General features: G+C 36.7%; 1 protein-coding gene across 1 annotated transcript in view; it reads left to right on the top strand.

The window, feature by feature from the left end:
- TOX (thymocyte selection associated high mobility group box) overlaps positions 1–25,506 on the top strand; it is a 381,802-nt gene that overhangs the window by 15,461 nt on the left and 340,835 nt on the right. The gene's annotated exons all lie outside the window — the stretch shown is intronic.

Genomic DNA, 25,506 nt, shown 5'->3' with positions numbered 1-25,506 from the left:
CTTTTCTGATGAGAAACTTTGAAGTCAAAGATTAATTTCTGACGACACTCATATCTTTGCCAAGGTTTGCTAGCCTGGGTGTGCCAGCTACCTTATTGAGATGTCTAAATGCAGGATCTTTACCTTTTCAAACAAGAGTACAACTTTCATTTTCAGATAACTTTAGCTTTAGATCACTAAACTGGTCAAGGGCTTATTATATGAAACAGGAAATTAAATTAGGAAAAATACATACGGGGCAGAGGAGGGGAAGACTTTTTCCCCCTTATTTTTATTTAACAGGATGTAAAAATTAGCCACTCAGGTTGTAAATTGAACACTGAGCCTATTTTTCTTTCTATGTGATCCTGAATTAGCAAGAATGAGATTAGCATCAGGGCTATTTTAAATATAGCCAGGGTAATAAGTATAGTGATGTTGGAAAGCTGTGACTCTGCAGCCTTAGGACATCCCAGAGGGATTGAACACTGTCCAGGGCTCTAATATGTTATCTCAACACACTCTGGCAAAGTGTAAAATTACAGCATCATGAGTCAGCCCTTTATATGGCAGAGAGTACAGTGTAATCGCTGTTTAAATGAACTACTGATCCTTTCAAAAGCAAAAGACTAAAAACTCATGGTATTTTAAGCTCTTAGCTTTATGTTCTGCCATACTGAAATTTTTCTAACTCAATGGAAGACTGTTTCATGCTTTATATTGGGAGTTCAGGCAAGGGGAAGGGGGGAGAATGCACTTCCAGAATGTGGGCTGGGGGAGGGGGAGCTCAGCTGAACACACTGCACTTTTATAGACGATAACTCTGGCAAAGAACTTTATCAAGCAGAGACCTTTATTGTAGACGTATTAAAGTAGTTACTTCCTCTTTGCCTTGGTTAAGACTGACACTGTTGCCTTTATACTTTCTAATTTTCAAGTGGATAGAATTAGAGCAACTGAGTAAGAATTTGCGCTTGGATGAAATGTTAACTTTCCATATTTAGTATGCACTTTACAGCAAGCTAGAGGGCTTTATTGATAATGCTTCGAGTAAGTTATTTTCATTGTACATTTCTAAAGCTTGAGTGTAGAATGATTTTTAAAGTAAGTATTAGCTTATTTTAAGGGGTTGTGACTCCAGGCTTCTATATAGTAATTGTTCCTACTAGGCCCATCAGACTGGAAAATCCAGATTTAGAATGCATGAAAGGATTCTTAGAGGTCGCGGAATCCAAACCTCTCATTTTACAGTTTGGAAAACTGAGGCCTAGAAGAGTTACATGACTTGCCAAAGGTCACACAGTTATTAAGTAGCTAAGCCAAGAGTTGAACCCAGGTCCTTTGACTCAAAATGCAGTATGCCCTCCACTACAACACAACTTCTATTTTCTTACTTTTAAAGAGCTAGATCAATGATAAACCTTAGTGACTTTGTAATTCAGCCAAAAGTCACATCTCTTAGATACAAACTGATTTCCAGAACACTGAATCCTTATGGCCTACCTGTAAATTCACTGTTTTGATTAAAAAGCATGAATGTTAGCAGTTAATACATTTTTCCATATAAGGTATACACTTTATTTAGGCAAGGATTTGACTCCAGGACTGCTTGAAATAACTTCTAACCTAGGATTCTATGGATTCTATGATTATGACCTTCTGAACTGAATTGGCCCTAACAGAGGTATGGATAAACAGGAGCAAAGCAGATTTCAGCTCCATGTTTAAAAAGGAAAAAAAAAAACCCTGGCTAAAAAGCAGCTGGCTAAATGTGGAATGGGCTAGCTCTTGAGGCAGTGGCTTCTTCCTTACCAGAGGTCTTTTAAAGTGTCTGGGTGAAAACTTTTTGTGGATATTAAGAGAGATTATCAAGCTTCAGATACTGTTTGGACATCTGAAGGTCATTCCAATTCTGAAAACCCATCATTCTAATTGTGGTATAACCATTAGTTTTCTGAAATTGCCTGCAAGAGATCCCCCTAAAATATGTTGTTCAGTGATAGCCTTGGCCAGGTTGAGTAGCAATTAAATCCGAGAGGAATTTTTAAATACCCCAGGATACTTACAAATCTCTTATCGGGCAACACTTTTGAGGTCCTCAAGCAAGGTTCAAAGATCCATTTAAAGTACTAATCTTCTGGACCTATTCTTCACAATGGATCAGAGAAAAGGGAAGCCCTAAGACCTCCTTAGGACAGGTTGGTTATTGAGTATCCAGTGGGAACTCTTTAGTCATCCTAAATCTTTTCCTGATTTCCACTAATGCCCTTATTCATTGGTAAGAAAGTTTTTAGAAAATGCTTTTTCACTAAGGGATAGGAATCCCACTGAGGAGTTATTTCAGTCTTTGGGCAGTAGTAATTGCCGAAGGCTATGAACATCTATCTACTCTATACCACACTTTGAAGTGAAGCTCTGGGAAGGGGGGAGGGTGAGCACTAGGGAACATTCACATAGTATAGAGCTTCGGGGATGGATACTGAGCCTGCTCAGTGCAGCCACCAGCTAGAACTTTCACCTGGAAAATGTTTAGCTATAGAAGGAGGGATTCAAGCCTTGGGCATTTTGTTAGGGGTAAACACAAGGAAGATACCTGAAAAGAACTCCTGAAATGCAGGAAAGGGGAAGGAGAAGATCTGGGTGGGGAAGAGAAATACATTCCAAACCTTTGGCTTGAACTAAGAAGTTGCATCAGGGCAAGACATTATTTCATTAAGACCATAGATTCAGAGCTAGAAGAGCCCTTAGAGATCATCCAATCTGACCCTCTCATTTGAGGAAACTGAGGCCCAAAGACCTGAAATGACTTTGCTAAAGTCTTATATTTAGTAGGTAGCAGAGGAAGGATTTGAATTCAGATTCTCTCACCCCAAAACGTTTTGTCTTTTCAATGCACTAAGCTGTCTTCCCTAAAAACAATATCTGACCATCTTGAGGTTGTTGAGCCATAGCTGTCTTTTTTTCCCCCTGGTCTTGTCAGAAGTGGGATTCAGATCCAGGCAGGACCCCTCGTAGGTGAACCTCCAAGCCCTCTTTAATAGACCTACTGCACTAAGCAGCCCTGCAATGTGATTGAAAAGTAGCAAACTTCCCTAAAAATAATTATTTGTGTTGTACCTCGAATTAGTTTCAAAGTGCACACCTTACTTTCTTCTTGCCCCAGTTAATTCTTCCACTGTCCATGTTCTTGAGATTCAGTTTCTGTGTAGCCATTTTTCAACCATTCCCATGATCATTAGGGTCTGGTAGAACAGATGATATCACCTCCTAGTTTAGTAATAATCTGCAAAGTGTCCTGGGTGGGATCGTAGGATTATGGAGTTTGAGTTGAAAAGGACCTGATAGGTCATTGAGTCCAAATTCCTCATTTTACCGATGAGGATATAAGACACAGGGAGATGAAGTGATTTGCCCACAGTTCTTCGGGTCATAAGTGGCAGAATAGATGCCAATAAATTTGATGATGTCCAGAGTCTCCATATGTGGATTTTACTATATGTTTAAGCTGTGGCAGGGAAAAGTGATAGGTGGTCTGTTCAGGGTGAAAAAAAAAGGAGCAACAAGGAGAAGGAAAAGCAGTTTGACTTTTAATTTATTTCTTTTTCCTCGGTCCTGTAGGGGGACCATTAGATTGGAAAGGGCAGGACTAAATGGTTAATAGGGACTTGGGACACAACATAAGAAGGGCAATGGTAAAGGAATACTTGGTTACCATTGAGTTCAAGATACTGACCTCACAAGAACTTCCTCTCGAGTCCTGAAAGAACTGACAGATGTAATTCTTGAGCCATTGACAATTGTCTTGGAAAAGATTATAGAGAATGTGGCAGATAATGCATGATCATTAGTCCAAATTAAAAAAAAGAAAGAGGGAGTCTGAAAACTATAAGCTAGTTAGCTTGCCTTTGATTCCTTTCAAAATTCTAGATTGGAATGATTAGTGAACATCTAGAAAAGCAGTTGGTGATGCAAACAGTTATAGGTCTTCATCAAAGAATAAGTTGTGCCAAACTAAAAGCATTTTCTTTTCTTTGAGTTGCTAAACTGGTGAATCAGGGAAATATTATAAATGCAGTTTTCCTAGATTTTGGCAAAGCAGTTGACAATGTAAGTGTCTTTTGCTACTATGGAGGAAAAGAGGAAGAGGTAAGAAAAAGGTGAAAATACAAGTAGATGGATTTGGGTCTGATTGAATGGTCAGACCCAAAGTATAGTCGTTAGTGGAAAGAAGTCACCAGTGATTATACAATGGGTCTGTACTTGGCCCTGTGTTTAGCATTTTTAATAAATGAGTTGGAGAAGTCCAACATGCAGATGATGGTGCAGAGCTGTCAGGGATAGCTAACATGTTGCATGACAAAATTAAGATGCCAAAAAATCTTGACAGGCTAGAACACTGGGCCTATATCAATAAGGTGATGTTAAGTCTTATGCTTGGATTTTAAAAAATCAACTTTATAAGAACAAGATGGTGGAAGGAAGGCATGGCTAGATAGTCCTTTGTACAAAAAAGACCCGAAGTTTTAGTTCGGGTAATTCAGTGTTGTGATACGGCAGACAAAAAATATAAATGCTTACTTTGGCAGCTGTAAGAAGCAGAACATCTTGGCTTAGTGGGGTGAGGATCTCACTGTATTTTCTCCTGGAGTGAGGAGAGTACTCCATTTACACCTGGAATATTTTGTTCATTTCTGGACATCACATTTAAGGAAGGATATTGACAAGTTTGTAAGCATCCATAGAACAAGATGATGAAGACACTAAAGGTCATGCCACATGAAGATCTTTTGAAGAAATGTGGGATACTTAGCCTGGAGAAGCAAAAACTTGGGAGAGTGGAGTAGGAGAGAAAGCAGTGCATGATAGCTGTCTTCAAGTATTTGAAGGTCTATCATGTGAAAAAGGAATTCAACTAAATCAACTAATTCAAACTCTGCTTGCTTCAAAGAGCAGAAATAGTAACATGAGTAGAAATAGTGAAGAGGCAAATTTAGCTTGATTTAAAAAAAAACAACTTCATAACAATTAGAGTTATAGCAACAGAAAGTGGAAAGGACTGCCTTGAGAAGTAGTGGGCTTCCTGTTACCATTGGTTTTCAAACAGGGGGCTAGATGGCTCCTTGGTGAAGATATCTCAGCACTTCTCAACTATTTTTGACAAAACAGCCACTGAGGGCCCTTTCAACTCTTGAGATTCTGAGACCTACCTGAAGTAACTGGTGGGGTTTTTTCTCATCCTTGTCAGCCAAATGTTATGATGGACTTATGCATACATAGTGAAATACTTGAGTAAATAGTGAATGATGAGAATGTTTTATTTCTTTTATCAGTGGTTCAATCAACTATGTCATAAACTAGTATTTCAGATTTTAATTTACCAAAATTTCATGGATTTTTACCCATGCTTAGCCATATCCATAACATTAGGCTAAGGGAAAACAACATTGGTCCAGGTACTATGTTAGGTTTTATGCTAACACAGAGTCCCCAGAAAACGTAACTGTAAGTTAGTAGCAAGGATAAGCAGAATTCATCTGATTACTTTAAGAACATCATGAAATTTCCTATAAATTTAATACCCTCATTTCTTTTAAATTCTAAGTATTTTGGCACATGCTACATGGAAAAAATGAAGATACAACCCCAAGTAATATGACTGACTTAGCTATAAATGCCCACCACCCCGCCCCAGCAATGAGAGATAGTTTAACTGATTCAAGTGAGAGGAAAATCCTAACTAAAGTGCCCATTCATCTAAGACTTCTACTATAATATGAAGCACAAAACCTCTTCGTCTTCATTCTTGTGTCTAGACCTTGTCTGGTCTCTTTTCTTTTCCTTTATTCTAGGTGGAGTGGCTCACAGCAGCAGATACAAAGTCCTTGGCCTTCTTTCCTTTGCCTCATTGGGGTGTTGGCCAATATAATAAAGTCCAACCACAGCTGGAGTCAATTATATTTTTAAAATATCCATTTGAGAACTATTTTAATGTCATGCTAATAATTTTAAGTATAAACCAATAAAAAGCTTCAGTTATGACTGCAAAATCATTTTTTACTATCTTTTTTAATTTGTGGAACATGCCCCATGTAAGCCTTAGTACGTTCTAAGAAAGAACTCTATATCACACGGAAACAAAGGTTGAGATTTCAGCCCAACTTTAAATGATTATTTTTTTTATTTTGTGGGCTACATTAGGGTGCTTAGCATTATTTAAATAGAATTGTTTTTATAAAAAGTTCAACCTATATAAAAGATATTTTAAAATAGTGAAATTATCAACATTTGCTTTGTTGAAGTCTGTCACATTAGATTTCAAAAGATATATTCCTCTTTATGTGTATATATTATTATTATTTTTCTGACAAACACTGCCTATTCCGGGAGACAGTCATTGTAGAAATTGCTTACAAAATAATTCTGTGAATCTCTTATTTTCTTACCATCTCATTCCTTACCCTAATATGGTATGGAACCAGACTGCAATTACAGCTTCACAATTGCTTTATTATATGGGTTGAAATATACTCCTGAAGCTCTTATTACATTTTACATACACCATTTGCACAGGATTGCTGATGGCTGTCAGCAGCTCTTCCTCAGTACAATCAGCCATTCTTAGCATGTTGTGTTTAAATTCAGAGAAACACAAATAGAAAGCTTCTCTCTCTTTGGTGATGAATTTTTAATGTTGAAGCATTTGTAATAATCCCCATGACTTCATTATAGCGTCGCGCAGAATTAGAACCACGCATTTTGTGATATTTGATTTTTATTTGTGATCTTTATTTAAGAAGGAAAAAGATAAACACAATAACAGTACAGTGGTGTGAGTTTGTGACTGTATCAACCTGAGGATTATTAATGTCATTAGGGGTTCCATTCCCTTTTTCTTGAAAGAGGCTGTTTAGTATTTCTTGCTTCAAATCATTCATTTAAAAGCTCTCCAATAATTGCATTTAATAGGAAAAATCACTCCAATTCTTGTCTCATTCTTCAAAAGGAAAAGTGAGATGTAAATATGAGATACCTTTACATTTAATAACAAAAACAAGAACCTTTCTTTTACAATACAAAGAGAAATGCTCTCCTTTTCTTATTGTATTTTATCAGTGCTTAGGGTCTTTGAGAATCTTCCAAAAAGAGATATAGTTGGCTATGGGAGCCATATGGCACAGTCTGTTACCCTCTTCTCTTCAACAGGAATTTTTACCCTTTTACTTATCTTATAAATTGCAGAACTTTCTTTTATACTAGTAAAACTAAGTATTACAACTTCTTTCCCAAGGTCAAGACCTTTTAAATATAAATTGACAGTATTAGTTTATGTGCTATATAATACTGAATGCCAAAATCGAGTGGCAGTATCTCCTTAGAAATATTTGAATGATTAAGTAAGCCAAGTATGGTTTTGTATATAGAATATCAAGTCTATACAATGTTAGATATTCATTAATATACATACAGATCATCGGTTGCTTGGAGTTGTATCAACACAAACCCAAATTAGAGTAACAAATTTTGAAATTATGTCTATAATTTGTTTAGCATTATATATGTAAAAATTTTGTTGTTTTTATTTGACACAACCTGTTATGTATCATATGTACTAAAAAACTATAGAATAACTAAATTAACTTTTGAAAATCAGCGTGATGTAGTAGAAAAAATGCTGACCTAGGAGTCAGGAGTTTAACCACGTATATGACCATGGACTACTCGTTATCTCTCTGGAACTTAGTTTTCTTAATTGTTGGGTCCCTTTCAGCTTTTAAGGTTCTGTGATTTGTATTGGGTGTTTAGAGGGTGAACTTCCCCAATGGCAAGCTATTTTAAGTATCCAAGTACCTAGGAGGTGGATCCTGGAGCATCAAGTGAAAAAAAATTGTAAAAAAAATGAAAATAGAGAATAAACAAATGATTTTTTATTTATTACAGGTTGTATGAAATAAAAACACCAATTTTTTTTTACTTCTAATAGCTACACAATAGAAAAAGATGAGCAAATTTTCATTCTTCTTATTTCCTAAAATTATCTTTGGTGTTCTCTTGAAACCTTTGTTCATTTTTCAATGCTGAAGTATAGCGCCCCCTTCCATGCTATCGTTTTTCCCACCTCATAATGTTTATTTGGAGAAATGTATGGTACAGTGGCAAGTGCTAGATTTGTGGTCAAAGGATGAGTTAAAATCCAAGCCTGGCCACTTAGTGGAAACTTTGGAAAAGTTTCCTTTTTGGATCTCAATTTCCTCCCTTGTAAAATGAGGTGGGTGGACAAGGAAACCTCTAAGGTGGCACCTAACTCTATATCTTTGATCCTATGAAGTCTGTCCTTTGACACTTTGTAATAGGAAAGCTGTTACTAATGTGAAGATCCTTATACTGCTATGTAGGGGATAAAATATTCATTCAATCATCTGAGGTTGTTTTATAGAAAAAAAAAACCCATGATATCCTGAATCCTGCCTACTTGTAAATGAAAGTCTTAACCCCAAAGTGTCATCTCCAATATGATATATATCTAACATAATATCTAATAACTATGCAATATAATATATAATGTGAAACACAACTTATACTATTGCTGTAAGTGATTGTTATATGAAAATTATTTTGACATTAAAATGGCTGAACCTCTTGGCTATAGGTGGTCGAATGTCATTGATTAGAATAAGAAACCTAAAGTCCAGTCTGCACCAGGGATGGGATGCCAGGCAACTGTGAGACAAACATTACTGGGAGAGGCCTGGAAAATAAGATGGGACCCAATCTGATCACAATGGGGATCAGGAATGGGGCAGGTAAGAAGCAGGCACAGCAAGTAATGACAGCAGAAATTTAGGGAAGTCTTGAGGAGGGGTGGGTCAGAAAAACAGGACACTGTGGCAAGAGGACACACAGAAATCTCAAGAAAAATAATTAGTTGAGATTTATACATTGCAAGAACAAGATAATAAAAAAAGCAGAAAGATAGATATATGTGCTATAATTAGGAAATGATTTCATTTGAGGCATTCTTCTTCCAACATGGGCTTTCATATGGTTCAATGTGTGGTAGGAACCAATCCTAGTGTGGTTGGTTGCAGTTCTTTGAGTTGGACCAAAAAATTAATTGAAAACTTCTGGCCAGTATGGGGTATCTCTGAGCTGAGGAAGCTGGTAGAGTAAACCTGCCTATTCTTCTCTAAGCTAATTTTGTCGAAGTTACCACCATCTTTCTCAGGTCTCGAACATCAGTTACCTCAGCATTGCGCTTGATGCCTCACTCTCCCTCATCTCCCACATCCATCCATTTCCTCAAAGCACTTCCCTTATCTGTCACCTTTCCCCCTCCCCCCTTTTTTTCAGCTATTGCCTTAGTTCAGGCTATCTATCCCTCTTGCCTAGATTATTGCAACAATTTCCAAATTAGTCTCCCTGTCTCAAGTTTCTCACTGCCCTAGTCTATGCTGCATACTGTTCCTAAAATAATTTCCCTTAAGCACTGATCTGACCGTGTGACTCCCCTATTTAATCAACCCCATTGTTTTACTATTGCCTCTAAGATAAAATATAAACTCTGTTTTGCCTAAAAAACTCTACACAACGTAGTCCCACCATCTTTCCAGTTTTACTGGATATTACTCCTCCTCCTATACAATTTGATCCAGTTAAACTGTCCTCTCTGTTCCTTTCACACAACACTCCCATCCCCAGGCCTTTATGTTGGCCTTCCCGTAGGCCTGGAATGCCTCATACAGTTCCCACTCTGCTTTGGAGGTGTAGTTCAAGCACCATTTTCTGCTTGAAACCTTTCCTGACCTCTTCTACTCTCATACTAGTGCCCACCCTCCCAGACTACATTTTATTTACTACTTTGTTTGTCTTTGTATGTATTAACTTCATATATACACTGTATATATTTTTCTGTGTATTAATGATTTGGGTTGTTGCTTTTGAATCATTTCAGCTTTGTGACCCCATTTGGGGTTTTCTTGGCAAAGATAGTGGAGTGGTTTGCCATTTCCTTCTCCAGCTCATTTTACAGATGAGAAAACTGAGGCAAACTGGGTTAAGTGACTTGCCCAGGGTTACACGGCTAGTAAGTGTCAGGTCCTCCTGTCTAAATCTTTCTCATTATTTAGTGCCCAGTTCAATTGTTGTCTGTTCCATAAAGCCTTCCCTGGTCCCCCAGCAAGAAATAATGTTTATCATTTAATGTACTTTGTATATCTCCTATTTACTTGCTATATTCCAGTTCATATTATAGATGTCTACCTAGCCCCTTACTAGACTGTAAATTTTTTAAGGGCAGAGGGCATATTTTATTCACCTTAATACCGCACACCATGTGTAGCATAGTTTTGTATATGTATCAGGTAATCTGTTGGAAGAATCAGCAACCTATTTTACATAACATCTTAAATAGATCTATTTTATAACAAGTACTTCTGTGTAAAAGTCAGCCAGTTGATAAACATTTATTAAGTGCCTACCATGTGCCAAGTACAGTGCTAAGGGCTGAAAGTATATCATAGCTCCATGATCCTAGGTTTTACAGAAGCATTTTAACCCCTTGAGGAGGATGAATGAAATCTATATTTCTCTTTCATTGAGCCAATTCTGTTACATAATTGTAGAAGCAATATGCCCAGTGTTAAAATCTAAATAAGGATAACTGTGTGATTTACTCTAGTGGATTGTGTACTGGGCCTGGAGTCAAGAAGACCTGTGTTCAAATCCCACATCAGACATTAGTACTCTCACCTTGGACAAGTCACTCTCTGGGCCTCAGTAGCATCCTATGAAGAATAGGAGTTGTTTTGAGGTTTCTTTGCAAATCTTAAGGTGTTAAATGAGAGTTATTATAGTTTAAATCATAATGATCTTACATTTTTAGAATATGTAGTTATTAAACATACCACCAAACCTACATTTATAAAAACATGTTTATATCTTTACAACTTGTAAAGCTGATTTCCTCTTCCAAGATGTCAGTAGAGTCCTTTGCATCATCTTGGGAAGAAGGGTTTTAAGACATATCCATCCCCGCCCAGATGAAGGTAACCACTTCAGGCACTCAAGGGAACCTGACATGGTTCAGTTGTCCATACTGCTGATATTAGCAAGTAGGTTGAAACAATTGACTTAAAATGAGAATACTTTTTCTTCTTGGTTACTAAGACAAGATGTGTAAATCGGGCAGACTATTGGATCAGACATGAAAATGCTGAAGTACACCAAAAATGTATTTCCTCCTTAGCCCCTTATAATCCTAGCTTCCTTTGAGATTCAATTTAGGTGTCACTTTCTCCTGAAAGACTTTCCTGACACCTTTAATTGTTAGTACTAGTCCTCCTCAAATTATCTTCTATTTACCCATCTGTTTAATGGAATAGCTTTGAGGGCAGGGACTGTTTAGCTTTTGGGTTTTGTTTGTTTTTTTTTTTTTTGCCATTGTATCCCTAGCATGATGCTTTCTATATGGTAGGAACTTTTAAAATTCTTCTTAAATTGTTGAATTGAATTATAGCAGCCATGGAATTATTAGAGCTACTTAATCAGCTTATGACAGTAAATTAACTCCACAGCTGCCTTGTAGGCAAGGAAAAACCCTGAAGCTGGCAACTCACTTAGGTTGTGAAGACCTGGCCTCAGGGATCCTTGTTATCTACAGTTTCTGACCTACTTCCTAGTTTAGTTGACTAATATTCCCTTCAATATTCATTTAGGTGTTTAAGAGCATTTTAACGTGTTATATATGATTTACAGAATGCTATTAGAGGCATGGATTCCATCTACAACATAGGACTAGCCGTATGTATGTGGTTGGTCCCTGGTCCAAGCCTAGTCCTTTACTATGTAGATGAAGTTGTTGGTTGTCTATATGGTATGATGTAGGTTGTAATTTATTTGACAAGGGGTATTTGTTTCCAAATGCCAGTATAACATTAATGCCATGGCCACTAATTATTAGAGAATTATTAGAGTATCCCATTGCTTAGATCAGTGTGGTCCGGTGAGTTCCCCAGACCCTTTCAAGTGGTCTGTGAGGTGAAAAACTATTTTCATAATAATGATGAGAAATTCAATTTCTAATACTTCTAATATTTTAATTTCTAATATACCATTATAAACAAAAGCTCTTTGAGGGGTTGTTAGGAATTTTTAACAGTGTAAAGGGGTCCTGAAACCAGGAAGTTTGAGAATCCCTGGGATAAACTACAGAAGGGGAAAAATAGAGGACAAGTAAATTTCAGAGGCAGGGAGCATAGCATGACAGCCTCTGACAGGAAGTGGAATGAAGGCACAAAGTTGGGGAGAGGTGGTTTCAGATGATAGGGTACCTCTGCCTAAGGAGCTGAAAGAACAGAGAAGAGTGCACACAAAACAAACTCATGTTATGGTGCTGCCTAGAGTCATAGTGATAAATTTCAGGCTCGAAGAGAAACCATCTAGTCCAAACCCCTTATTTTACAGATAATGAAACTGAGTCCCAGAGAAGTTAAAGGACTTACCCATGATTACCCAAGTGGTAAGTGGCAGAATAAGGATTCGAACTGAGATCCTTTGACTCCAAATCTGACACTTTCCACACTGTACTGACTCTAAAGAACTTTTCTTACATCTATATGTACTCTTAAAAGTGGGCAGCTAGATGGTGCAGCGGATAGAGTGCCAGGCCTGGAGTCAGGAAGACTCATCTTCCTGAGTTCAGATCTTGCCTCAGACACTAGCTTCGTGACCCTGGGCAAGTCACTTAACTCTCTTTGCCTCCTCTATAAAATGAGCTGGAGAAGTATATTGCAAGAAAACCCCAAATGGGGTCACGAAAAGTTGGGACGTGACTGAAAACAACTGAACAACCACTGTTGAAAGAATCCCAAATTTGGAATCAAAAGACCTGGGTTTGAATACCAGCTCTGTGTATTCAAATGACCTTAGACAAGTCAAAAAATTTCTCTGGCTCCTATTTAGCTTTTAAAAAAAAACTATTGTACTAGATGATTCTAAGGTCAGTTCTACCTCTGAATAATAGGATTAACTTCTCCTGGACTCAATTTTCATTGTCTGTAAGATGAGGTAGCAGGCTGAGATAGAGGATCTCTAACTACTTTCTTTCCCAGCTTTAATCCTTTGACTACAGGACATTAGCATTTAGAAGTAAGACAGTTCTTAGAATTCATCAAGTCCAAGACTCATTTTACAGATCAGAAAACTGAGACCCAAAGAAGTTAAGTAATCTGTTGTTGATCTGTGGTTATTCCGGCGAGTCCTCATGCTGGCTAAGGTCTTTGTAGTGATTCTATTTTCTAAAAATATAAAATCTTAATTTCTAATATGTATTGCACATAGACAAAAGCTCTTTGAGGGGTTATTAGGAGTTTTTAACAGTGTAAAGGGGTCCTGAAACCAAAAAGTTTGAGAATCCCTGGGATAAACAACAGATGGGGAAAAATAAAGGACAAGGATGATATGACTTATTTCAAGATGACTCTGAGACTGGCACCAAAGTACTTTTAGGATCTTAAAAGTTGTGTGTTCTTGAATTTACATAATTACACAGCCGTATTTTAATATACCATAACATTTTAATTTATTTTAAATACATTTTACTTCTATTTATGTGTTCATGATCATTTCTTCCAGCTAGCACATACGTCTATTTGTTGGCAATAGTGATTTGTGTATGCTATTTTAACATAGTTTCATTTTTGAAGATACCACTGTTAGAAAACCAGTGTATACTTTTGAAGATGTGGCCCTGTGTATAATTCAGTTGTTAATGGTCCCGAGCTGGGCTATTATTTAGGCAGACCTCCAAACACCCACACTTCAAACTAGCTGTTAGGGTTATGTTTTCGAGCCTGGCCAGACTGGAATAAAACCAACTTCAAAAGGCCACTACAATGAATATCTTTGTAAATAGATATTAATGGATATTATTAATGGATATTAAAATAATTTAATCAACAGTATACCATAGGCAGGGGCTAGGTGACAATAAGAATTATATCACCTATTTGATAAATGAATGAAATTTACATATGGCTTTTTTAGTAAGCTTGTTCTGCAGAATACTTGGAGCATTGGCACAATCACTACATCTTCTTAATTCAAATCTCTAGGGTCAGTGAGAACTCCCAAGGAAGTGCAAATTAATTGTTTGCTGTATTATATACTTGTACTTTTTAAATAGCTATAAATATATGGAGATTGTCTCTAATTGATTGCTTTTCCTTGCAGGAATGTTGGAGGGTTTGGGGTAGGGGCTGGAGAATTAAAAGCCCACTAACATTGACAAAGAATGTCTCTGGAAATAAAGTATTATGTGTGATTTTTATTATGTAGTAGAACTGATTTTTTTTTTCCTTTGGGAACAAGTCTCTGAAATTATTAAAGGGAAAAGATAATTTGATTTCTTTATATTCACTTTATACTCATATTTACAGGAATGGATCTAATGCTAAAGTATATCTAAAAAAGGTAGGACACATTTAAACTATGCGTTGGTCAAATTAATCAGCAGGTACATGGCACAGTGCAGGGCCTGGAGTCAGGAAAACTCATCTTTCTGAGTTCAAATCTGGTCTCAGATAATTGGCTAGCTATGTGACCCTGGGCAAGTCACTTCATCCTGTTTGCCTCAGTGTCTTTATCTGTAAAATAATCTAGAAAAGAAAATGGCAAACCACTCCAGTATTGCTGCCAAAAAAACCCCAAACAAACCAAAATAGATGGGGTCATGAAGAGTTGGACACAACTGAAAATAACTGAACAATAACAAATACTCAAATTAGTAGTTTAGGATACAAAAAAAAAATTCTACCACTAACTATCCATGTCAGCTTGGATATGTCACGTAAGTTCTCTTGGCCTCAGTCTCCTCATTGGTAAACTGAGGAGGTTGAACTCAATGACCTCCCTATAACTCTATACCTCTGACTCTTGATTGCAGTGCCAGCATGAGTTGAGTTCAAATGATGCTAATTAAATATGATAGTTACTGTTAGGTGACTTTTGGTTCGCTGTTTAAAAAATATATGGACCTATGGTTGATTCTTCTTGGGTCATTTTAGAAAAGTTGAATTTTGGAAAAATTAATTAAAACAATATTTAAAATTAAAAAATAGAGACGCCCAACTTGCTAAGATCATCATTTGGTCAAGGCCCTACTTACACAGGAAGCAGTTTTAATATGTAGGAGGCTCCTGTGTAAGTGAACAGAACAGAAAGAATTGTGATTGCATGCACAGAGTGAAGAGATAGTGTAGTATAGTGGGGAGATAGCCAACTTTGAAACCAGAAAGACCTGAGTTTTTGTCCTATTTCTTACGTATTAGCAGGGTAACCTTGGGAAAGTTCCTTTTATCTGTAGGCCAGAGGTGGCTAGCACACTGGCTGTACTCAGCCAGAACCAGATTAAAATGTCTTTCCTATAAGATTTTAATGTGTTGGTGTATTAATTTTTTTAAAACAGGATATATATAAACTTATGGTTTTCTAAGTCAACATGCAACTCACAGGGATCCTTATGGATACTTTTGTAGCCCCCTTTTCTATCCTTCTATTCTATTTCATTCTTTCTTTGAGTTTAACACCACTTTTCTAAGTCTTTAGGTTACAGGGAAGGTGCTGACATTAAAAGGACTTTTACTAGCAGGGAGTCTCCTGTCTTAATGCACACAGGTCCAATCTCTATTCCTATGTAAAAGAAGGGGTGGGGATGGCTTAGTTTTGAGCTACGATAGATGGGAAAATGATGAAAAATGAACAGAAACAAGAAATGCAGAGAAGGGTAAAAAGAAACAAAATACTTGAAAGGTCAGAGTTTTAAATTCGAATAGAATCATCATACTTTTGAACATGAGGATTGTGAAGTTATGGCAAGACATCTAAGTGGAAATACAATGAATTCCTAGAATTGAGAGAGAGGTAAGAGCTGGCTATTTAGATCTGGAAATGATCTACAATGGGTGTTCCCTTTAGGCCTTTGTATTGGAAAGTGGTACCTCTGACAGGGATTGCTAATACTGGTGTGTGTGTGTGTGTGTGTGTGTGTGTGTGTGTGTGTGTACACGTACAAGGACCCTGACTATAAATCAGTGGAAAAGAATTCAGGAAGAAAATTGCTGCTTTATGTTCCCTGATTTTACTATGTACATCTGGATTCAAAATGTCCTTAAGGAAAATATAAAACTCTCTCTCCAAAAATATCTCTATGACCTCTTCTTTGCTCCCTTAATTCTCTAGCTTGTGTATGCTTCATATCCTTAAGGTAGAGATTGTCTTTTAATCTGAAGCACCTAGCAATGTGCTCTGCACATAGTAAGCAAACAACCAATGATTATTTTATGTATATAGATAAGATCATAGAATGTCAAAGCTAAAAATGTCCTCAGAGATCTTCTAATCCAGTGGTTCTCAAACTTTTCAACCTCAGAATCAACCCCTTAAGTCTCCTGGCTTCATCTTTTGATATTTACTGTATTCGAAATTAAAACATTTTAAGAGTATTATGCAAAGGGTTTTGACCTCTAGGACCCCCAGAAAGGGTCTTGAGACTCCTAAGTGCCTCCAGGCCACACTTTAAAGACCCCTGCTAGTCCAACTTCCTTATTTTACTGATGGAGAAACAGATCCAGAGACCCAAAATGACTCATGAAGACTCACGAAACTAGTTTATGACAGAATATAAACTAGGCCCCAGGTTCCTGACTCCCAGTGTAGTGTGCTTTCCACAAATGAACAATACCTGCTTGTAATTAATAAGTTTTAGTAGTTCAATGTTTAAAATATGAAAACATTTTAAAAAGTTTTACTAGTGAGACATTGAGTCCATTCATCTTCCTTTTCCATGTCTGACCATAGAACAAGAGAATAAACCTGGGTCTTTGTTTTATTCTTTATATCTGAGGCTATAAACTCTACCCTATCTCACAAGAGACTGCTAGAACATCTAGAAAGAACAATCAGAAATGTACTGATAAATTGATTTATCATTTCTTTGTAGAACTTAACATCTCTTTCTGATTTCTTAAAGCAATGAATAAGAAGATTGCTGACATGTTTGATGAAAGTTTCCCTGGCTTTTTTTCTTATAAATCTTTGAAAAAGTACCCATAACCATATTAGGGTCACAGTAATAATCACAGTCATAAGGAGATTACATTTATGAACATAATTCTTGAGGCATCAGTTTTACTGTGTGTCTTCACTGGAGACCATTTTCTCATGTTGCTAAGACAATTGAGTTTAGTGTTTTCTAAATTAAGATGTATGCAAACGAGTACTTTATTTTTTCTCTATCTGATCAAACACCTAAAACTGGACCAGAGGAAGTTTAGCTTGTCTTGCAATGAGTGTTGGTGGTGGGTTAGTTTGTGAACTGTTTGCAGATTTCAGAACTTCATGTAAATTTTCTCATTTAGAAAAAAAGTAGAATAAATTGCTTTATGCTCAACATCGCTCAGATGCATTGAGTGCAGGGAGTGCAGGGAATAAAGAATCCTTTGGTAGAATGTTGCGGAATCCAGAAATATTGCCACATCATCCTTGTGCTGATTTAGACAAAAATCAACATTGTACCTGGTGTTGAAGTACAAGAAAGAAGGGGAAGAAGTCACAGAAGTCCAAAAGAGGACAGGATTAGATTATAAATTATTTGGAACACAGGATGACTTCATAGCCAGTGCTTCTTATTAAGTTTTTAACTCAATGGGTTCAAAGACAACGTACTGGTATATATCTTGACATGATGTTTTAGAAGAAGCACAAAAGGACTAAGTTGGAGAATTTTAAAAAATATATATATAAAAGTAGTAGCTATAGCCATGTGCAGGTAGGTCTCTCCTTAAGAAAATCCAGTTTTCAAAAGCTTGAAGGACAATTAATGAAGGGGTAATAATTTCTTTTACAAAAAGGGTTCCCTATAAGTTTTTCTAAGTTATTCAGTACTACCTACCATGGAAGCTGAGGAAGACCCAAAATTTTATTGGGATTGGATTTCCACAGAATTTTTCAAAAACACACAAGAAAAATGATTATTAAATAACCAAATATTGGGGAGGTCCAGGACTTTTTTCCCCTTCTTCGTTTGGAGATTAGGTCAAAGCTTGGTTCTCTGAAGGTCGGGGTGGATAATGAGGTGAAACCTTGGAATTATAGCCCTACCCGCTAGAGAACTTACAAAGAATTTGTTTGTCCTTCTCAAAGAGGACCATGACATCAGCGAGGTGATGCAGTGACATTCAAGTGAGTTGGATTTAAGTGAGGGAGGGCTGTGCAAAGTCTCCAGCCTCACTTTCTCCTCCAGAGCCATCTGGGTCCAGTGGCAAGATATAGATCAGAACTACTGCAGATGGCCCTCACAAAGAATTTAATCTTAGGTGAACTCTGGCCCATTGTGTTGAATAGAGGTAGACCCCCTAGATTGCCCTAGGCAGGGGTAGTAGGGATAAGAGATAAGTCTCTTTGTCTAAGATAAGTGTCATGTCCCCCAGCCCCTCATTAGAATAAGCCCACCTCTCATTATAATATTCATTATCTTTAATTGTTAACCAATCAGAGTTGATTGCCACCCTCAGGAACACCCACTCTACCAAGGGCATGTAAGTATTGAGTGGGTTCCATGAGGGGTCTTTGGCATTTGAGAATGAGATGACCCATTTTGTTAATAAAATGATTAATTACCCAGAAACTATGTCTCTTGAACTTTTTATATGTCACAAAAGTCTAACATTTAAAGTGAGGTGCATTTGTTTTTAGTGTGTTACAGATCCTTAAAGAAAGTCAAGATAATCCTAGGTTTGTAGTGTGCCATTAGTCATGTTTTTGCTATAGAACATCCCAGCGTTATTCAGAATAATACTGAGTTCTTTGAAACATGCAAATAAATAACTTTCCCAAAGTTGGAGTGCCTAAGCAGTGCAGTTGATAGAGTGCTGGACCTGGAGTTCTGGTCTTTCCTCTGACACATGCCCCAGGCCAAGTCACTTAACACTGTCTGCTCTGGCTTCCTCATTTATAAAATGGAGATGCTAATAGCATCAGTCTTACAGGTGAGAACCAAATGAAATAGCCTATGTAAGGTATTTTACAGACCTTAAAGCACTATATAAATAAATAGCTACTATGACTATGACCAAAACTACTACTATTATTGTTCAGTTGTGTCCAACTCTTCATGACCTCATGGACCATACTGTTTGGGGGGTTTTCTTATCAAAGATACTGGAGTGATTTGCCATTTCTTTCTCCAGTGGATTAAAGTAAACAGAAGTTAAGTGACTTTGTTGCCATCACACAGCTAGTAAGTGGCTGAATTTGAACTCAGGTCTTCCTGTCTCCAGGCCCAGTCCTCTAGTCATTGAGCCACCTAGGTGCATCTTCCTCTTATGACTACTGAAGCATAATAACGTAGTATTGTAGACCTAAAGCTGGAAGGGACCTTACAGCTCCTCTAGTGAAATCCTCTAAATTTAGAGAAAAATGAGAACCAGAGAGATTAAATCAGTTAATCTGTAAATAAGCATTTATAAAGAACCTACTATGTTCCAGGCACTGTGCTAAGTGCTAGAGTACAAAGAAAGGCAAAAAGTGATCCCTGCTCTTGAGGAGCTTACAGTCTAATTGGGGAGACAATATGTCAACAACCAGGCACAGATGAACTATATACAGGATAGATAGGAATCAGTAGAGGGGAGGCATTAGAATTAAGAGAGATTGGGAAAGGCTTCCTATAGAAGGTAAGATTTTAGCTGGGACTTGAAAGAAGCCAGGAAAGTGGTGATGAGGTAGCAAGAGCATTCCAGGCATGGAGGACAGACAATGAAAATGCCTCATGCTGGGAGATGGATTCTCATGTGAGAAACAGCAAGGAGGGTAGTGTCACTAGGTCCCAGAGTATTTTGGAAGTAAGGGAGATGTAAGGTGTAAGGGAAGTGTAAGAAAACTGAAAGGCTGGGGGATCAGAGGGCTAGATTATGAAGGATTTTAAATGCCAAAAGTAACTTTGCCAAAGTTAGATGTTTTCAAACCCAGGCTTTTGGAATCCATATCTACTACTTTTTCTACTGCATGAGGAAAATTGGTGTAACTTTTTAAGATGTTTGGAGCAAAATTCTTGTACAATCTGGATAAAAGTGTTTTGAGTTTGTTTTGTGATGTTTTATGGGGTTTTGTTTATTTATTTGGGGCTTTAGTGAAATAATTGCTTATACCTTGTTTAGTAGCTAAGGAAGTCAAATGTGTCAAATTGGTTAGAAATACTTATTTTTTTTTCCAGAGTAAAATTGTTAATATTTGGACATACAGAATCCTCTTCATGCTGCTAAAGAGTGAGCAAAATTATATTCTTTATTATGAATATCACATAATTCTCTCCATTAGCTCTTGCCCATACATATATTGGGATCTAGACATCATTAATTTCACATAGTAAGAAAGGTAGATGTGCCAATTTCTACTAGCCACTGCCAGATTTTTTTCCAGTGAGTGTTCATTGATGGGAGCTATAGAAATGAAACTCTACCCACTGTAATCATAACAGAGGTTGATGGAAATATGCATGTGACTGTCAGGATGAATCTATCAGTGTTGTCTTTGGTATTAGAGTTAACTACCATTTATTTGCCTTATAATAAAATCAAATATTTAGAACCTGTTATAGTTAAGGCCTTTGGGGTAAAAAGACAAGAACAAGACTATTCAGGCCCTTAAGAGCTTACATTTTCCCAACTTACATTCAAAAGAGGAAACTTAACCATATACATAGACCTAGACCTGCCATTCTGAGGCAAAAATCCAACGAGTTGACTGGATATATGCCATCACAGCTATAGAGAAGCTTACCTAGGTTTATGTCCAGTGATTTAGAAGTCAGTGTCATACTGACATTTGAATCTGTAGAATTAACTTTCTTCAGTAAGAGTAGTAAATTAGGACTACTTTAGGGAATTGGACCCCACTCTTAACCGAATTATCATCAAATTAGTTGAAAAACCTGGAGGGGCCACTGTGACAAATGGATTTGTCCTTGGTAGCTGTGGTTTTAAAATAGCAAACAACAATCCTTCCCAACATCAATGAAATGAAATGTCTACTTGCTAAGTCTTGACTTTTTGTGAAATATTTTCAATATCAATAGCAAACATAACTTGGTAAGATAAAATAAATCCATTTCAAAGAATAGGTTTGGTGATACATAATCTTTAATAAAATACAGGGAATTTTTATTACATATAATAAATGATCTTGTGCTAGGATTGTAATATTTTGTTTTACTTATTTTGAACAAACCTGGCTAAGCATATACTTTGAGCTTTACTTAGGTATATTTATTGAGTATTATGGTTTGTGCTAATGAGAATGTGTGTGTATACATATGCTTAGTACAGCATAAATTAACAATACTATTTTTAGTAAAGAAGAGACCATCATTTGGATGTAGAATTTGTGGCTAATAAGCACTTGCTAAAAATATGTAGCAAGCATACCAAAATGCCATTAGTTTGTTTTGATTTGAGAGCAATGATGTATGTGGCATTGTATGTGAATATTCCTGCTTTTCTTATACCACAACTACCTCATTTGCCAAATATGGGAATGATCCTTTGTTCATGTTAATTGAAAATGACATCCTTATTCATCATATGCATTTTTTTAGTCATTAAAATTCTGTCCAAAGACTATCCAACTGAGAACTGCAGAGTAGTACATGGTGCTTGTTAATCTATTGTTATAAGCCTTCTGTTTTATCCCCCTCTGAAATGAATAGAAACAGGAACTAGGATGTTTGAATACTGGCTATGTCTAGGCACTCATACTAGAGGAGTGATTCTGAATGATCTGGATAATTGCCATAGTTCTCCTTTGCATTTTATGATGAAGACATGGCCTTGGAGTTAAACTACAAAATAGAAAATCATATATATTTGAGATAAATTTTCTTTAAAGTTGTTATCAGGCTTCCCTGAGGTAAGTGAATTGGAGAATTAAAGCAATTAAACAGTTATTTGATAATATAGACAATCAAACTGAACTATTTAAAAGCAATGTTTTTTCTCCAAAGTGTGTGTATGTATGTGTGTATGAGTGTGTGTGTGTGTGTGTGTGTGTGTGTGTATGAGTGTGTGTGTCCTCCTGAATTACCCAACTAATTACTTGGACCCAACTTCATTTTACCCATGAAGACATAACCATAGGTAGTGTCTGTTTAATGTCTTATTTTTTTTCTTTGTGACCTTCTGAAAAGTAGTGAAAAACACATTAAAGTAATTTATATTAGATGTCAAAAATGTGTTTATTTTTTGGATAATAAAGGTTTCCATTCCTTTGATTAAATTTATGTTTATATTTGACATTTTCTTGAGGTCTATAAATCCACATGACAGTTAAAGTCTACATACTCCCTGTACCTAGTGCCAGGTTGAGTTGAATTTGGACACATCACATAAATAAAAGTGGTTTTATGTTTCACCTTCATCTGGTAGGTGAGCACTCCACCTTTTCTTGTGAAACATAATCGGTTGTGACATGGCAAAATTAGATCCTGGCTATTTATTATCTTCTGAAATCAAAAACCATAACTGGGAAAGCATGTGGTAAGTCCACTGGAGCAGCTTGCATGCAGAGAGGGAAAGAGGAGGCTTTCCAGCTTTATAAGCTCAAGGTGATTTTCTCTAACATGTAGAGCATTTTAATTAATTACCCTGAAAGATTGAGTAAATTATTATTTGAATACTTTATGGCATTACATGTTAACATTTCAAGGACAAAGTGCTGTACTCTGCTTTTCCACAATGCTTCATCTGTCAGAATATATCTTCCAAATTTATGTAGTATACTTCAGAGTAAAGGGTAGACAGAGCATGAGTACTTTAAATTATTGTGAGACACCTACTCCAATATGATCTATCCTGAAAAAGAAGAACTCCCATATTTACTGATATCTGATTCCAAAGTGAAAATTAACTGTATATGTTTGTTAGTCATATCCCCCAGAATAACTTTAGACCAAATTTGGTGGGTTTTTTTGATGATGAAAGTTGTTTTTAGTGAGGTTGACTCGGAAGTTCAAGCAAAGCATGGCCAAATAAAACAAGTAGTTAAATTTAAAATCTGGGGAGCCAGGGTCCTTTCCTGGCTGTGGCACTAGAGATTCAACTTTTCTGAGGCTTGTTTTCCTCATCTGTAAAGTATATATATGTATATGTATATGTATATGTATATGTATAAGTATATGTATATGTATAAGTGTATGTATATGTATAAGTATATATATATATATATATATATACATATATATATGCGAATAGTTGGAGGGGTTAGAAGGAAGGTAGAAGAAAACTAAGTTTGTGTTGCTGCTGCTGCTGCTACTGCTACTACTACTACTGTTGTGAGTGTTTCTTGTAAATAGCCCTTTGGCAGAGCGTGCTTACGGTGCATGCTTATTTGTGGAAGGGGATTTTCCATTTTGATACTGAAGTCTTTAAAAGACAAATCGAAGGGCGTGAAACAGATGCTTGTTGAGCAGCATTTCATGAAGTCTGCTTAAGCACAGAAAGTGCATTCAGTAGCATAGGCTGTTTAGCTGATCTTTGTAACCAATAACAAGCTGCATTCTACAGATATAATCTTTCTCTCTCTGTAAGGGCACTCAACCTTTTACTAACTTCATCCTACCATCAATAGATTAGATTAAATCCCCATTTACTGCATTATATTAATATTTTCAATGGCACACTAATCCAAGAAATAAATGTGTCAGTTTCTATGACTACATTGTAATGGGCACAGCCATAAGAAGAGTGCCTTAAGGCCACATAAAAGACTTAATGTACAGATTGAATAGAAGCACGTTATTTATTACTAAGCTATCAAGCCGAGAAATTTAGCGATCTCATTTTTTAGATTTGCGCATTTGACCTGGGCCAATTGGCTTGGTTGATAATATTGAATATTTAGCACCATGGTATTTTTTTTTTCACTTTTAAGGATAAAGTGTGGCTGGCTGGCTAATTTGTTTTAGAACATTTTGGTGAATTGAATGATTTTAATGTTCCTGAAATATTTATTGGTACTTCTTTTCTAGTGTTAGTGGTTTGGAAATTAAATAAAGCTCAGACTGCCCCTTTAGCAAGCACATACTGATGAGGAGAGCCAATTTGGCAAGAAATGACAGCAAAGAATGAGTAAAAACATATTCAGCCTGGTTCTCTGATCCAAGTATCAAAGGCCAGGGTGGCATGGGCCTTCCATGGGTTTATGTGGAATTGAAGAATTTTATTCCATGTCCACCCCTCCAACTCCAAGCCCACAGGGGAGAATTGTGTGCGTGCGTGTGTGTGTGTGTGTATGTGTGTGTGTGTGTGTGTATCTCATTCTCCTGTGCGTTGTTTCCCTATATAAAAACCTGGAATAGGAGAATCAAACTAAATGACTTGAAAGTAACTCTCTTTAGCAAATGTCTCTTTCTCACTCCTTTCCATGATGCCAAGAAGAACTTCAAAGGCATATGATATGTTGGGTTCAGTAAGAGATGCTTCCATACCAAAACAAATTTTGCTACACTGATATGTTTGCATTTGAAGCATGAATAGGCCTGTGTCTTCCCAAAGTCAAAAACAACCAGTGGGAAGGCCAGAACATCATGTTGACAAAACTAAGAACACCTTTTTAAAAAATTGATTTCAGTCTAATAGTTCCTCTGTTGACACAGCTTTAATTCCCCTGTAGTAATTGCAGTATTTGAAGCTGGCAAATCATTGTGAATAGATTCATTTGACAAATAGTGTAGGGCACTGAATTCTCAATCTTTCAAGAGAATAGCTTTGCTGAAAGTTGAGTTATGGAAGTCCATTGGATGGAAGTTCTGACCCATGTTTACAACAGCTAAAGGGACTGCTTATTTTTTGTGCAAAAGCTGATTCAAAACCTAAATTATATTTCCTTCCTGGAGTATACCAAACAGTTTCTTCAGAGAATGTTTAGGGATAGGCTTTTGACTTTGGTCTCTTCTTCTCAAGCCTGTGCCCTTCTCATTTACCTTTATTTCTTATTCAAGAAAAATGTGGGGTCACTGCAGACTGCTGGCTAACATGAGATATAGCTATATAGCTGATTACACATCTACTCACCATGACATTTGGAAAACCTGTGTTATATTGGACGAGATTGCTAGGAGGTTGTGTTGTGTGTGTGTGTGTGTGTGTGCGCGCGCACGCGCGCACACATATGTAGTAACGCCACACCGTATTCTTAAGATTTACTGAAAAACACATTTTTCCCATTAAACATTCTTTCACACTTCCTAAGAGAACTCCTTATCACAGTTGTAGACAACAGCCAGAAGCTGACATTTCCAGAATTTCACATGTCAATAAAACTGTTTAAAACATTGTAAGGAGGTAAAGTGAAGACAAGAGAGACTTAGCAGAACGTATTAGTGGTTTTAACAGAGGTCTCTCAATCTATTTAAGTCTTAAAATTTATGTTGTGGAAAAGTCCATTTCCAGTAAGTCAGAATAACCTTCATGACAACATTTC

The sequence above is a fragment of the Trichosurus vulpecula genome, chromosome 1 (assembly GCF_011100635.1).
Source record: "Trichosurus vulpecula isolate mTriVul1 chromosome 1, mTriVul1.pri, whole genome shotgun sequence".
Taxonomy (NCBI): domain Eukaryota; kingdom Metazoa; phylum Chordata; class Mammalia; order Diprotodontia; family Phalangeridae; genus Trichosurus; species Trichosurus vulpecula.
The sequence above is the reverse complement of the archived record's forward strand: the minus strand, read 5'-3'. Positions and strand labels throughout refer to the sequence as shown.